The sequence below is a fragment of the Thermobia domestica genome, chromosome 8 (assembly GCF_964235325.1).
Source record: "Thermobia domestica chromosome 8, izTheDome1.hap1.1, whole genome shotgun sequence".
Taxonomy (NCBI): domain Eukaryota; kingdom Metazoa; phylum Arthropoda; class Insecta; order Zygentoma; family Lepismatidae; genus Thermobia; species Thermobia domestica.
The window spans coordinates 266264259-266278173 of NC_137461.1; the positions used below are offsets into that span (position 1 = coordinate 266264259).

The following is a 13915-nucleotide window of genomic DNA, read 5'->3' on the forward strand; positions in this document are numbered from 1 at the left end:
TATTGTTTTTAAATAAACGTTTTGTTCAGTGATTTATGTTCAGTTAGTTGGCGAAACTGTTACACATTTATTGTTTACAAATAAACTTTTTGTTCAGTGATTTATGTTCAGTTAGTTGGCGAAACTGTTACACATTTATTGTTTTTAAATAAACTTTTTGTTCAGTGATTTATGTTCAGTTAGTTGACGAAACTGTTACACATTTATTGTTTTTAAATAAACGTTTTGTTCAGTGATTTATGTTCAGTTAGTTGGCGAAACTGTTACACATTTATTGTTTTTAAATAAACTTTTTGTTCAGTGATTTATGTTCAGTTAGTTGGCGAAACTGTTACACATTTATTGTTTTTAAATAAACGTTTTGTTCAGTGATTTGTATTTCCAGTTTAGATACCGTAAGCGAGATTTTGTAGTTTCGAAACAGTATCAGATGATGTTTACCTAGAAGATAATCTAGTGTTTAAATAATTATTTAGTGCATCAGTGTGTATTTGGCTCACTCTCCTATAAGAACTTTAAAAAAATCCCTGAAATTGATCCGAAAATGGGAACATACTTCTATGTCTTTCTCATATTGCTAGTGTCAATTTTAGTACACAGAGCATTGAGCGATTCTCCTACGGTAGAGGAAGCCGTGTTAGACATGGAGTTGGTGGACGCAGGTGGTTGCATTGGAAAGATCGGGGTCTTCTAAACTCAGCGGTGATGTCAGAAATCGGGTTGTGGGTCCGAGGCTCCAGAAATGGAGACCTGAAATTTAGGGCTCGGGTTTCCTCTATTCGATTATTAGAGTTCTTACACGCAGGTGGTGGTCCCCCTAGCACATCGATGATGTCTGAAATGGAAGCCGAGTCCTGGGACCCCGAAGTTTTGGGTTGGGGTCAGGGGCGTCATTTAGGGGGGAAGGGCAGGGAGGGGCATTTGCCCCTCCCTCGAGTTTGAGATGTATATAGATTTTATCAATAGAATAATAGTAAATCAGTGAAAAACGCGAAATTTTACTTATATCAAGGGGTCTTGCCCCCCCCCCCCAAGCAAAATTTGAAATGACGCTCCTGGTTCGGGTCTCTTCTATTTACCTATTAAGTATGGAGTTTTTGGACTGCGTGGCGTTGGAATGGTCATGGTCGTCTGAGCACAGTGGTAATGTCAGAAATCGGGCTATGGTCTCCAACGGATGTAGAATGTTTTCTTGTTTGTATTTTGGCCAATGATGCAGTTGAAATATTACGTCTGTCTTCGTCAAAGTGAAACTATCATTGTGGATCGTTATGGTGCTTAACCCAACGAAATAGATCAGAAACTTACCAGCAATCATTCAACAATAGTCAAGAGCCATTGTGTTTCCATTCTGCACGAAAATCCACGCTTACATACTGATCAAATAAGACGGTGCACTACCTCAATGAGTTACAATATAAATCTCTTCTTCACTCACCTATCGCCTCGATATCTTTCCAACAGCTACTACCTCTTCCGACGTCTAGATCCCTTTTTGGGAGAGATCTTCTTTTCTGATGATTATATAAGTGATGTAACGTTCGGTGCAGGACTCGGTTCACTCCATGGAATCCAATCATCCGCTAAGCTTTGACAAAATTGTGTGGTTGCAGACAGTAACTATTTTGATTAACCATGTACTGTTGTCCTTTCTCTTTTACGTTTGGAAATGACGCATCCCAGAGCGAGATTTTATTTGCATCAAACTCATATGTATAGTAAATAAACATACAGAATATAAACAGAAACTTTAGTGAAAAATCTGAGAAAATTGAATAATACGAAGGAAGCCAAAAAGTAAAGGGAATTGCAATTTCTTTCACTAGGATTTGGTAACATTGCTAGTATCCAGCTCTGAATTAGTGTCGTCAGCAAAACTTCTATGCAACGTGTCACACTTATTCCTGCGTTAGTCGTTGGAGTGTAGCAGGCAGTTAATCATGGCAGCTCCATTGTCGATCTGCACCAAGAAGGAAATGAGAGCAGTTACAAGACCTACGAATGGATAGAGCGTTTCAAACAAGGAAGAACTTGTAACAGAAAAGATCAGCAGGCCATCGATGTCAACCATTGAGGACAATTTGAAAGTCGTTGAGAGTATGGAGATGGAAAACAGACGAATCACAGTGGATGAAATCGCCAATACTTTATATATCAATCATGGTTCAGCGTATTCCACTGAAGTAAGTGCTCAAGGAAAGATTTACAACCATTGCAGAAGTCATTGCACAACCATGGGATGCAAAATTGCTAACAGGTGCAACTGAAAAACTTTTTTTTTTTCTCGATGGAATTAAAAGCTTCTGAAAGTTGGGAAAGTGCATCGAAGTGCAGGGAGACTATGTAGAAAAATACTGCATGTTTCACATGTTTCAGTTTTCTATCATTAGAATAAATGTATCTTTTCTCGGAAGTCCCTTTACTTTTTGACTTCTCGTGAGATAAGTGCTAGAGATGGAAAACGAGAGATTGCAACTTAGAAAGAATAAAAAATGAAAAATATTGTGTCAGAGCGCCAACTTTCTCAATTTTTTTCACTTTTTTCTCTCTCTCTCTTTTCAAAATGTTAAAACTTTTGAATGTATGGTTGAATGATAGTGTGAGAGTGCCATATCATTAGAAGGCAGCATACAAATATCTACTTTATCTCCTTTGAGGTATGATATACGAGGAGCACTCAAAACGTTACCAGAATGATCATTCAATGATGTTGCAGTTTCGGTATTAGTGATCCAATCAGAATGAATGTTGTACAATACAGTTCTTAGGTTACATTGACAAGTTTGAACAGGTCATAGCAGGCAGTGCACGAGTAGCGCGACTGAACGGAGGAATGTGGGGTGATCAGTTAAGAGCAGCGTTTCCCAACCTTTTTCAACTTGCGGCACACTACGGGTGTTACTTGAATTCTAGCGGCGTGGTATTTTTTCTATGATATTATTGTTCTCATTCTCACAGAGAAGAAATATCGATCATTAATTTTTCCCCGTGATAAATCATTATGCTTAATTTATATTCTAATTTAAAAATAGAAAACAATTGCAATAAAATATTGGACTCAGAATTTTAAAACTATGCTTTCTTTTTCGAAAACTGTATCCAACGTTTCACTAAGAAGAAAGATGACTAAATAACGAACGAATAAACAAATCTCTTTTAGTTTTAAAACAAAATGCAGGTAATTTGTATGCATGTTTGCTTTGTCGAAAGGATTGAATGATATTTTAAAATTTCAAGTTACGAAATAGTCTGCAACAATAAAGAAGCAATAGTAGTAATAACAATGATAACAAATACTTTTTTCAACATTAAAAATGTACAGAAAAATAACACGGTATGAAACTTAAAGTTGTAGATTCATAGGTAGAGATTCATAGTAAATGTGAAATACAAATATACATTTTTCCTATGTTTTGCAATTTGATTGCTATAGAATTAATAATTTGTTTCGATTTCCTCGCCGCATACCAGCGGCCCATTCACGGCACACCGGTTGGGAAACGCTGAGTTAGAGCAATGTCGCAGTTCGAGTAACGCGCAAAGCATCAAATTTGTGTGCAAAATGGCGAAATGTGCTTCGACAGCCTTAAAAGCAGCTTACGGTAACAATGCTTTAAGAAAACAGCACCGGTACCCGTTTCGCAACCGTAGAAGAGATCAAAACCAACGCGACTGCTGAACAACGGAAGATACTAGGGATGGCCTTTTTCGATTTTTTTTTTTTTTTGATTTTCGGAAATTTCATTCCTCGTTTTTTCGTTTTTCGCTTTTTCGAAAAAAAATTTCGTTTCGTTTTTTCGAAAAAAATTCGTTTTTCGAAAAATTTTTCGTTTTTCGTTTTTCGTTGTTCGAAAAATTTTTCGTTTTTCATTTTTCGTTTTGGAAAAATTCATTTTTCGAAAAAATGTGGCCATCCGTAGAAGATACCAAAAAAAAGTCTTTCGTTGGTGTTTTCAGCAATCGTAGGAACGATGGTGCAAGTGTGTGTGTTCCGAAGTTGCCTACTTTGAAGGCGATTAACTAAATGTGTACTTATATTGTGATGATAGAGAGCTACAACTAAATCCCGGGAACTTTTCGACTATTTCTCCTATTACGGGACACACATTTTAAATATCCTCATTTATTCTGACTAAAAATATATTAATTCAAAGTAAAATACCTTTGATATTTAAAATAATTAATAAAAATTTTATTTAAATCTCACAACAGAAGTAATATGAATACATTGGTTCCTTTGTATAGCCAAAATACATATATTTAATACAAACATAACATGCCTCAAAGCTTCGCCAAAATATTAATTAACTGAGTGGTATTTTAGGAATTTCTCCAGCACCTTCTTCGTTAACCACCTCATCCACACATAATATACCGTCACGTATCATTTCTACTTGGTGATCCAAACGATCAACTCGCTTTGACAGCTCCATAAAATCATCCTGTACAGAGGCAAAATTAAGTTTGAACATTTCCAGATATTGAACAACACTCTCCAGATCACGGAAACTTACACCAATGAGATTTTGAAGGTCTTTAACCTCATCGGAAAGTGTTTTCATTCGACCAAATTTACACCATAAGAAACTGATTATGCACAGAATAATACTAGCACAGTTTAGCTGAACAAGCTCCATTGTCTTCAAATACAAATTGCAGACGTTGTTGATGTGTACCTGGACAAAACTACGATAGAATCTGCTCGCCCAACTTTCCTTGGCTGCTTTAAGCGGCATCTCATAGGGCAAATAACGAAATATTGAAAGAGTTTGTGGTTCATGCTGTTTAGATCTTGTGATTTCTCGAATGGTACTGTATGAATAGACAATCATTAGAATCGCCATAAAAACTCTTTGTTTGTTCACTCGCGCCCTCATTTCCTTTGAAGACAATGTGGATTTCAAGAAATTGTAACTCATTGATACGTCTTCAACACACACAAATACACGACGTCTGCAAATTTTGATCCAGAAATTCTTCCTGGACTGGCGGAATTTCAATTCCTTTCATTAATTTGATTTTGAACCTGAAACTAGAGATGAGAACTATACATTATATTTCAATAATTGTACTCAGGAAATATAACGCGGAAAACTAACTGAAATATACTTAAATTAAAGTTTAAGAATTATTAATTACACTGCTCTACAATGATTCTGCTGTTTGGAAACTATTAACGTTTTCTTAATGCTTTTGACCTGAGAAAGGGTACAAAATGAGTCTTAAGATTGATTTTCGGTATTTACATTTAGGCCGTTTTCCTTCTAACTTGGGTGATTTAAGTGAAACACATGGTGAAAGATTTCATCAGGATATCAAAGCAATTGAATGCCACTATCAGGGACGTGGGAGTGCAATGATGCTGGCGGATTATTGTTGGACGTTGGTACGTGAAGATTCATTAACTATTCACAAAAGGAAGTCTAGTTTTAGGAGTTTTCAAGTGAAAAGGCAGATACAAAAATTGAGTAATTTGTTTATCAATAACCTTAATAATTTAGAATATCGATATTCAGATTATTTATTAAGCAAAATAATGTTCCCTTGTTAGAAATATATAGTCATAATGTTACTCTATATTAGCAGCGTTGCAGTGTAAATAGCACAATTGACGTAATCATGTTTTCCGATTTGTGAGAAAACCTGATGTGATGGAGAAAAAATAATTTCATTTTCGTAATTAGCAACCTTAAATTATATAAAATCAGGTATCAAATCAAAAACACCTTTCAAACAGTTTCATTTTGCTGAGCAGGTATTTTACATGATTACGTTATTAACCAATCTATGTACTGCAGACGTGCACCTATATATATATATATATATATTTTGTTGTTGTTGGAAGTTGTCCAAACTTTAGAAGGATGAGGGGGTTCAAGACACTATGTAGAATTGAATGGATATTATTCTACATCCGAAAATACGATAAGCAATTCTAAAATACTTCCACCTTATTTTTTAAAAAAATGATAGAACTAGATTGTTTTTTGTTCAACAAATGTGGTTCTATTGAGAAAATGTATAAATGTATGTTGAGTTAGGAAGTTTTGGGGGGTCCAGACCGAATGGACGCTCCAGTGGGTGCGCTCCTGATGTACTGTCCTTCTACTAATGTCATAATGAAATGCTTGATGGCTTCATATAATAGATGGCGCGTTATTATGCTTCATACAGTTGGTCACGAATGATAAATTTTTGTTTGCTATAAAAAATTTGCTTGTCTCGAAACCAAGATATCAGGATTGACTCGCGTGAATGTTATTTTGTTCAGGGAAATGAGGTCTATCAATTTACATATGCCCTATTTTTAGACAAGTTCCCCCCCCCCATTGAAACAACTGCTCTTCAGTGATGCCAACCCATGAGAAGAATCCCATATTGTGGGATTTTTTTGTCAATGATTTCTCGAAATGGGATAAAGGGAATTTTCGTAAAAATTGACAAGCTTTATGGGATTTTTCGTGTATCATTTACTCCAAAAAATTTGTCTATGGGCGAGTAGAGAAATGAATCTTTAATAAACTTGAAATTATTACTAATTGTTAGATGTTGTTACTGTAAAATGCATGTTAGTGTTAAGGTGATTTATGCAGTGATTTGTGAATCTCAAAAAATAAGCGCTAGAGAACGTTAATAGTTCTCTGGTATTTAAAAAAAAAGTACAAGAAATGCAGTATTAACGGAAGAAGGTGAAAAACGAGAAACATCAACTTCCAAAACATTTCATACGTAATGAGTGAAGAATGAAGTTTATCTAGTTTTATTAAGTTCAATGGAAGATCATAGGACGAAAGCGTGATGGAGATACTAAACTCACAACAAATGTATTTATTTACGTTATTATTTTTAATTATCTGTTTCAATTAAGGAACATGTTCATAAGCTGTTTGATACACATAAAGTATTGGAATTTTTGGATCATTTCTCGTATATTGAAGAAAATAACTGATATACACTTATTTCACTGTTTATATATTGTAACTTTAGAAAATTTTATTAGTATAGCGTGGGAAATTCAAGAGCAAAATAGGAATTTATGCCTCTAGAGATGGGATTTTATAACGTTTCAGGTTAGCATCACTGCTGCTCTCACGTGTACGCTTCCCGCCTTTTCGAAGAGGACTCACAACTGATGCCAACCCGTGCTAAAAATCCCATTTTGTGGGATTTTTTGGACATCAATTATTCGAAATGGGATGAAGAAAATTTTCGTCGAAATTGGGAACATTTGTGTGATTTTTCATTATATGTATAATACACACCAACAAAATTCTCTACTAGTGGGAGTTACACATAATGAGTTACCAATAAAAGCGTGTTGTGAATGTTTACTCTCAAGTCTTCTATTGCTGTCGACGAAGTCCGTGATACTAAGGAATGACTGAACCATGTGATTCTTAAAAAATCAAGTACCAATCAGCGGCGCAAATCTGTCTTCAACATTGGGGGTTGGGGGCAAGTAACACCGTTTCCTTTTTTTTTTTTTTTTTTTTTTTTGTTAAGCAATTCGCAAAACATTTGTGAAGTTGAAAAACAATCCTGTCGAGGATCAGGGAGCAGAATTGGGAGGCGGGCAGATTTGAGTCTTATTTTTGGGGGGGAGGAGCATCAATTTTATCTCACTTTCCTTTCTGGCAACCGAACACAAATCATCACATTTTTCCAAAATACACATTTCAAATCGGATTATTGGGGTGGGGGCATTTCCCTCAGATCCAAGATTGGAGAGGGCATGTCCCCCCCCCAGGGATTTGCGAAAGTAGTACCAAGAAACGAAATTTGTGCTCTGGTATTTGGAGAAAGAAGAAAACAAAACAATAAACACATGAAAGGAAATAAAAATATCAAACAAGAAACAATCAATTTATAAACGTTCCACATGAAATATGCGGAGAACAAAACTTTCCTAGTATCCAGTCTCGGACTGAGGGGTATAGGGCCCCGCAGGAGTCTCACTTGGAGGGCCTCATTTTCCCTTCTTATGAAGCATGGAGGAGCCTCACAAAGTGTACTAAATTTCATCTTCTTATTTTTTTTAAGCGATGGGATATTTTTTCTTCATAAAACTGTCAGCTTCTCTTACGCCTGGTAATGGCGTCCTAGGGTTGGGGCCTGTTGTGTCTTATGGTGTTGCAATAACTTCTTAAATGACTAACAGAGGACCCCAGTAGGACTTTATAAAAATCCGTCTATTTTCGGCAGTCATAGAGTCCCAATACTTATTTAGACAATATAATCCTGAGGGCCCCATTCTTCATATTGCTGAAATATATTCTTACCAGGCCACAACAAAGGACTCCAAACAGAGCTTTATAATACTGTTAGTTTCATTCCAATAATGGGACCCCAACACTACATTCAATGCTGGGGGCCACCGAACTCTGGGAACGGAACAAACTACTACAAGTTAACTATGCTCCAACATAGCAGACACGTTTTATCTTACTACAGAGAGGACCCCGATAGGGATCCCACCCCTCCTGCCGTGGCAAGGCCGAGTTTGCTAGTATCGTTTGGTTCTAGTATCCTATCCTAGTATCCTATGTTCCATCACCTCAGCTGGCTCAGTGGTAGAGCGTTCACCTCTGGTGTATGGGGTTCCGGGTTCAAACCCTGCTCCCGCCAAGTGAACTTTGTGGTGGACAAACACCGTATGCGGTGGGCTTTCTCAGGATTCTCCCGTGTCCTCCCACTTTCTTCATTCCACCATTTCATTCATTTCTCATAATCACCGTCTCCTTTAGCCTAACCAGCATAATCGTGGGACGTAAAACTCATAAATTTCATTTCATTTCATTTCCATCACCTCAGTATAAGGCGATGGAAAAAAGGTGTGATGGAGTTACTGTATTTCTGACAACATAATAAAACATTCATTTTTGATTAAGGCAGGGATGCAAATAAGCAGTCGCCCTTGTGCGCGCAAGTATTTAATATCATGCCGAAGGTAAGTAAATGATTTCTATTGTGGGATGTGGGCTAGTAGCTTCTTTCTTGGGCGAGTAAAATTTTGTTGCTTATTTGCATCCCTGAATTAAGAGTCTTCATCCCGGCGAAATTAAAATACCGCTAATTTTACAGTAATTATGGGATATCTTCAAATAGATAAAAGATAATTGAAACGTGGAACAAGAGCGCCCTAGACAACATTATTTTGCGTGAAGTACCGTTATCACAAGTCACCTAGTGGCTTTCCGTTTTCGGCTGTTTAGAAACGCGAAAATAAATGCCGATTTTCAAAATGGCTCGAAATCGAAAGCAGATAAGTGAGTCGTGATAACAGTTTCTCATGTAAAATAATATTGTCTAGGGCGCTCTTGTTCCACATTTCGATTATCTTTTATCTATTTGAAGATATCACATAATTACTGTAAAATTAGCGGTATTTTAATTTCGCCGGGATGAAGACTCTTAAGGAAAATAGTTACTACAAACAATAATAAACGTGAAAGATCGAAATTTACTGATAAGGTCTAATTATAATTCGTTGAGTTGATTTTGGGTTTAACGTCCCATTCAGCAGCGAGGCTATATGAGACGTAGACCGACTGATTAACGTGGAATCCGAACCACATGAGCTCCCGCCGGGAATCGAACCCGAGTTTCCTACGCCAAAGGCGCGTACGCTAACCGCTTAGCCACGAAGAAGCTCTAATTATAATTCGTCCAGAAATTGAAAAAGGTAACACAGGGCATACATAAGTTTCATGTTCATATTTTTTCTTTTATATTATTATTATTATTATTATTATTATTATTATTATTATTATTATTATTATTATTATTATTATTATTATTATTACTACTACTAGTAATAGTAATAATAATAATAATAATAATAATAATAATAATAATAATAATAATTGTACAACTTGGGAAATTAAGATGATAAATGGGATTTTTTTGCCTCTCGAAAAGGAATTTTAGCGTTTCAGATTGGCATCACTGGGACCCACTTGAATTTTATTAGTCGATGTCATAGAATAAATGAAGTATGGAAGAGGTTCACCAAGGGCGCCGATTCTGGGGGGCGGGGGGGCCGGGCCCCCCAAAGCTCATGTGGGCCCTCTATGGCATTTATGAATGTACAATATTTGGCATAATTTGTGTTAAAATCTTCATATATATGCTTTCTACATGTGAATGCCCCCCCAAATTTACAGAGAAATCGGCGCCCTTAAGGTTCACCACATACCCATTCCCACAAAAAAAGTAAAAAATTTGATATGGGCCATTCTGGTAAAATTTCTGCTAATAGGGTCCCCAAGAATTACATATATTTTCTTAATAATTTAAATTATTTTAATTATTGTCTCCTCAATTTAATGAGTAAAGCGTGGAATGGATCCTCCATACCATTTCCGAAAGATCTGAAAAATATTTAAGGTTTATTTATAATGATGGTATTTGTAAAGTGAAAGAACGCTGGGAAAAATGAGTAAATCTGGGTAGTGAATACATAAAAAGGGGTTAACAACTACAAATCACAACAATCCCTGTACCCTGATTTTTTATTGTGATAATTTAAACTTTACGATTCCTCTTCGTATGTGTGCTAGTTCGTAGCATAAGAATCGCAGCAATGCCATGTTTAATTTTGTCCGTCTTCGATGATCAAGCTGTGGTGATTCATTTTGGTGGCTGATTTTCATTCATTACCTAGATATAGAGCACAGCAAAACTGATTGTTTTGTTAAATAACAAATATGTCTGGTATGATACTGAAGTGAAAGCCTTAATAGAAGTTTTAGGAGGTGGAAATAAGTCAAGGTAGGTTGAACAATAGCGTCCAAAACCTGAAAATATTTAGCGTTATTTCGAATAGGTTGCGAGTACAAAACATTCAGAGGAGTCAGCGCAATACCAGGATAAGAGAGAACAGTTGGAAGCAAAAATGAATAAGAGTCTAGGGGTTCAATAGAAAATAAAGATACAATACAAAATACTCTGAATTCTATGTGGAGATGGATTTAATTCTGGGGAAGTTGTCTGCTCCGTGGTGAATTTTGCAGCTCCGTGCTAAATCATACTGGGCTAATACAACCTAATCTGAGATGTGCAATTCAATGCGAGAGCTCCTTTAGACAGGACTAGCTCAGCAGAGTAATGCTCCCGGAAGTAGGAACGAAAAGCACAGTTCTGATTGGTTGGAGTTATCCTATTTTTGCCATGTTGCATTCAAATAGCAGAAATCAAACTACTGTTGCTGTCGGTCTTCATGGCCGAATAGGCTAGCGATATATGCTAGTAACGAAAATCTCTTTTGGCGTGAGTTCAAACCCAGCCCGAGGAAAGTTTTTTTTTTACATTTTTATAACACTTTTTAAATTAAAATAATATCAAAACTCAAAAAAGTGATTTATTTACTTTTATGGAGATAAGTAGTAGTAGTAGTAGGTATGGGTTAGAAGCCCCGCAGGGCTCGTTTTGTTCCCCTTGTACTCCATAATATAAATTTTGTGACCAACTTAAAACAACTGGTTAGGATAGTGCGTAAAACAGCTGGCTAGAGTAGCACGCGAAAAACCGACTTCCGGGAGCATTACTCTCCCGAGCGGGTCGTCTTTAGACATTGTACTCCCAGAGCTCATGCACAACGTGTACTGCAGACACTTGCACCAAAAGTGATCAATTAAACTATAAATCTACAAGTAAATACAGTAAAATTTCGATCAATTTATGAGGAAAAGTTTAGTCGAGTAAATTTTAATGCGCTAACTCATTCCACGATCACAACAATCATTTATTTTCGCTTCGACTTATTATTCATGTTCTTCAGTCAAGGGGCCTCACTAGCTACCAGTATACGTCAACGCAACGCAAAATTTTAATTTTACTTTGAAATTGTCGCCATGGCAGTTATAATTTCTTGTGCTATTATATGAGTTGCATTGTGATAGGTAAAATTTGAGCACACCGTTAGGCTAGTTTTAGACGGAAGCATTTATTGTAGCATTTCTAGTTAAAAAAAATCGTATTATCGATATTCCACCGTGTAAAGTAGCCAATGCTATATAGCATTTCACATGCCATGGCATATCCTGTGGCATTTCGTGTCCATAGAACATGCTCTATATCGTAGCATTTCGCCCAGTATTTCTGGTCCGATTGCAGCGCCGTGGTGTGTTAAAAGGAAGCGAAAGATTTTGTGTCAAATATCCATGCTCTTTGTTTTATGTGGAAAATTGAATTGTAGTAAAGAAAAATGAGTTGGAGTAGGGACGCTCTTTGCCCACATACTTCTTTGTGATTTTCGTTTTTTAATATAACCGGCGAGAACTGTTGTTACAACCACTATAGCTTTAGCTACCTCACGCTTTAGTTTCGGAGCCATAATAGCGCTCTTCTCCAGTGATTTGTTTGCTACGTCAGGACAAGATGCTTATCAAAATGCTACTGTGTAAAAGGACCATATACTTTTGATGCCATAGAATATTATACGAGATTTTTGGCCGCACATCTGCTGCGAAAAATGCTATGATAAAAGTAGCCTTAGTACTTCCGTCTAAAAGTAGCCTTATAGAACGAGGTCCGAGAAGTCATAATCTTGGCGTTAAACAGTGATTCCCAAGAAATGTGTAGCGCAGTCCCATAACGTCTGTAACGAAATTTAAGAATATACTGTATGCCGTCCACTAGACCTTACGATATCTTTTATTATTATCATGAACTCATTAATAGCAAGGCACACTCAATTTTGAGATCCTTGACTTCGAGGTGCAAATTTAGGCTACGTTTCATACAGCCTAGATGTTGAAAAGATAGGCTAAGTAAACATTAACGAACATAAAATACGTATAACAAATGTGGAATACATTCTTTTTCAACCTTTTAAAACTTAATATTGCAAAACATTTAATATTAGTAAATTAATTATAAAAAGAAAATATTATAGGTCAAATGACTTACCCACATCTCTTGGGCGCGTTTCCATGACTGGTCAAAAATCGTGGCCTTATATTGTTGAGCTTTGTTGTTAAATAGCATATAGCAAAACCTATTAACTTCACATTTATCCTTTCCCTTCTCATTACTTTCCTTTGTTTTCTTTTTCCATTTTCTGTCCTTTTCTTATTTTACTATTTACTAAGCCGTTGATCTATTAAAATTGAGGACCGTTTTAACAAAACTCAACAAACATTTTTTTCGAAACTAGTTTTTTTTAACGGATTCTGAGACAGTAGAGTCCCTAAAACTCGGCTCTCAATAACCGGGCACTTCGGATAATTCGTTCACACCCTGGCAGGGCGAGAAAAAAAAAAAAAAAAAAAAAAAAAAAAAAAAAAGCGCAAACCAGTTCAAGGTTATTGCTCTTGTATGTGTGTCCCCTCTTCTTGCATTCCTATTTTCGCGTACTTTGCCAGTCCTCCACCACAACATGTATTCATTAATTTTTATTTTCATGTATAGTAAATACTCTCTGCCTTCATATATTACGTACTTTTCCTGTGCTTAAGGATAATTGGGCAGTTTATTCTCTTTTGTATTCTCAAGCAACTAATACGTACAAGTACAGTGCTGTATTTTCTGACAAAACACTCGTACTCATTCTTTTTTAACCCCATTCCCGATAACCTGACATTTTTACAAACTCGACCCTCCTTTTGTCCACATTAGACCGAGTTTTCGGGACTGTACAGTGCTTTAATATGCGCCTCACACAATGGCTAACAGAAAATACGACGAAACTGAATATTTGCTGTTGTAAAAGCCGACTCAATGTAGTAAATTTTCAGAAAATTTGACATCTCCATTTTTCAGGATTCTACAAAACTTACTACAAATTATAACACCAAGAAGGAATCCGATCTACGTATTACTAGAATGTTTTGTAGTGCATGAGAATATATTGACATGATTTGCGTGCTGAGCAGCATGTGTGTCAATCATGACTTTTAGCAATAGTAATCAAATA

The 13915-nt window shown here is 36.2% G+C and overlaps 1 long non-coding RNA gene across 1 annotated transcript; it reads right to left on the minus strand.

Moving 5' to 3' along the window:
• Positions 1 to 4163: 4163 nt before the first annotated feature.
• On the minus strand, positions 4164 to 13091 carry LOC145692011 (uncharacterized). Its single transcript, XR_014132606.1, has 2 exons — positions 12910 to 13091; positions 4164 to 5032 (listed from the first exon to the last, which is right to left on the minus strand). It is a non-coding gene; the product is annotated as an uncharacterized LOC145692011 (long non-coding RNA).
• Between the last annotated feature and the right edge of the window lie 824 nt (positions 13092 to 13915).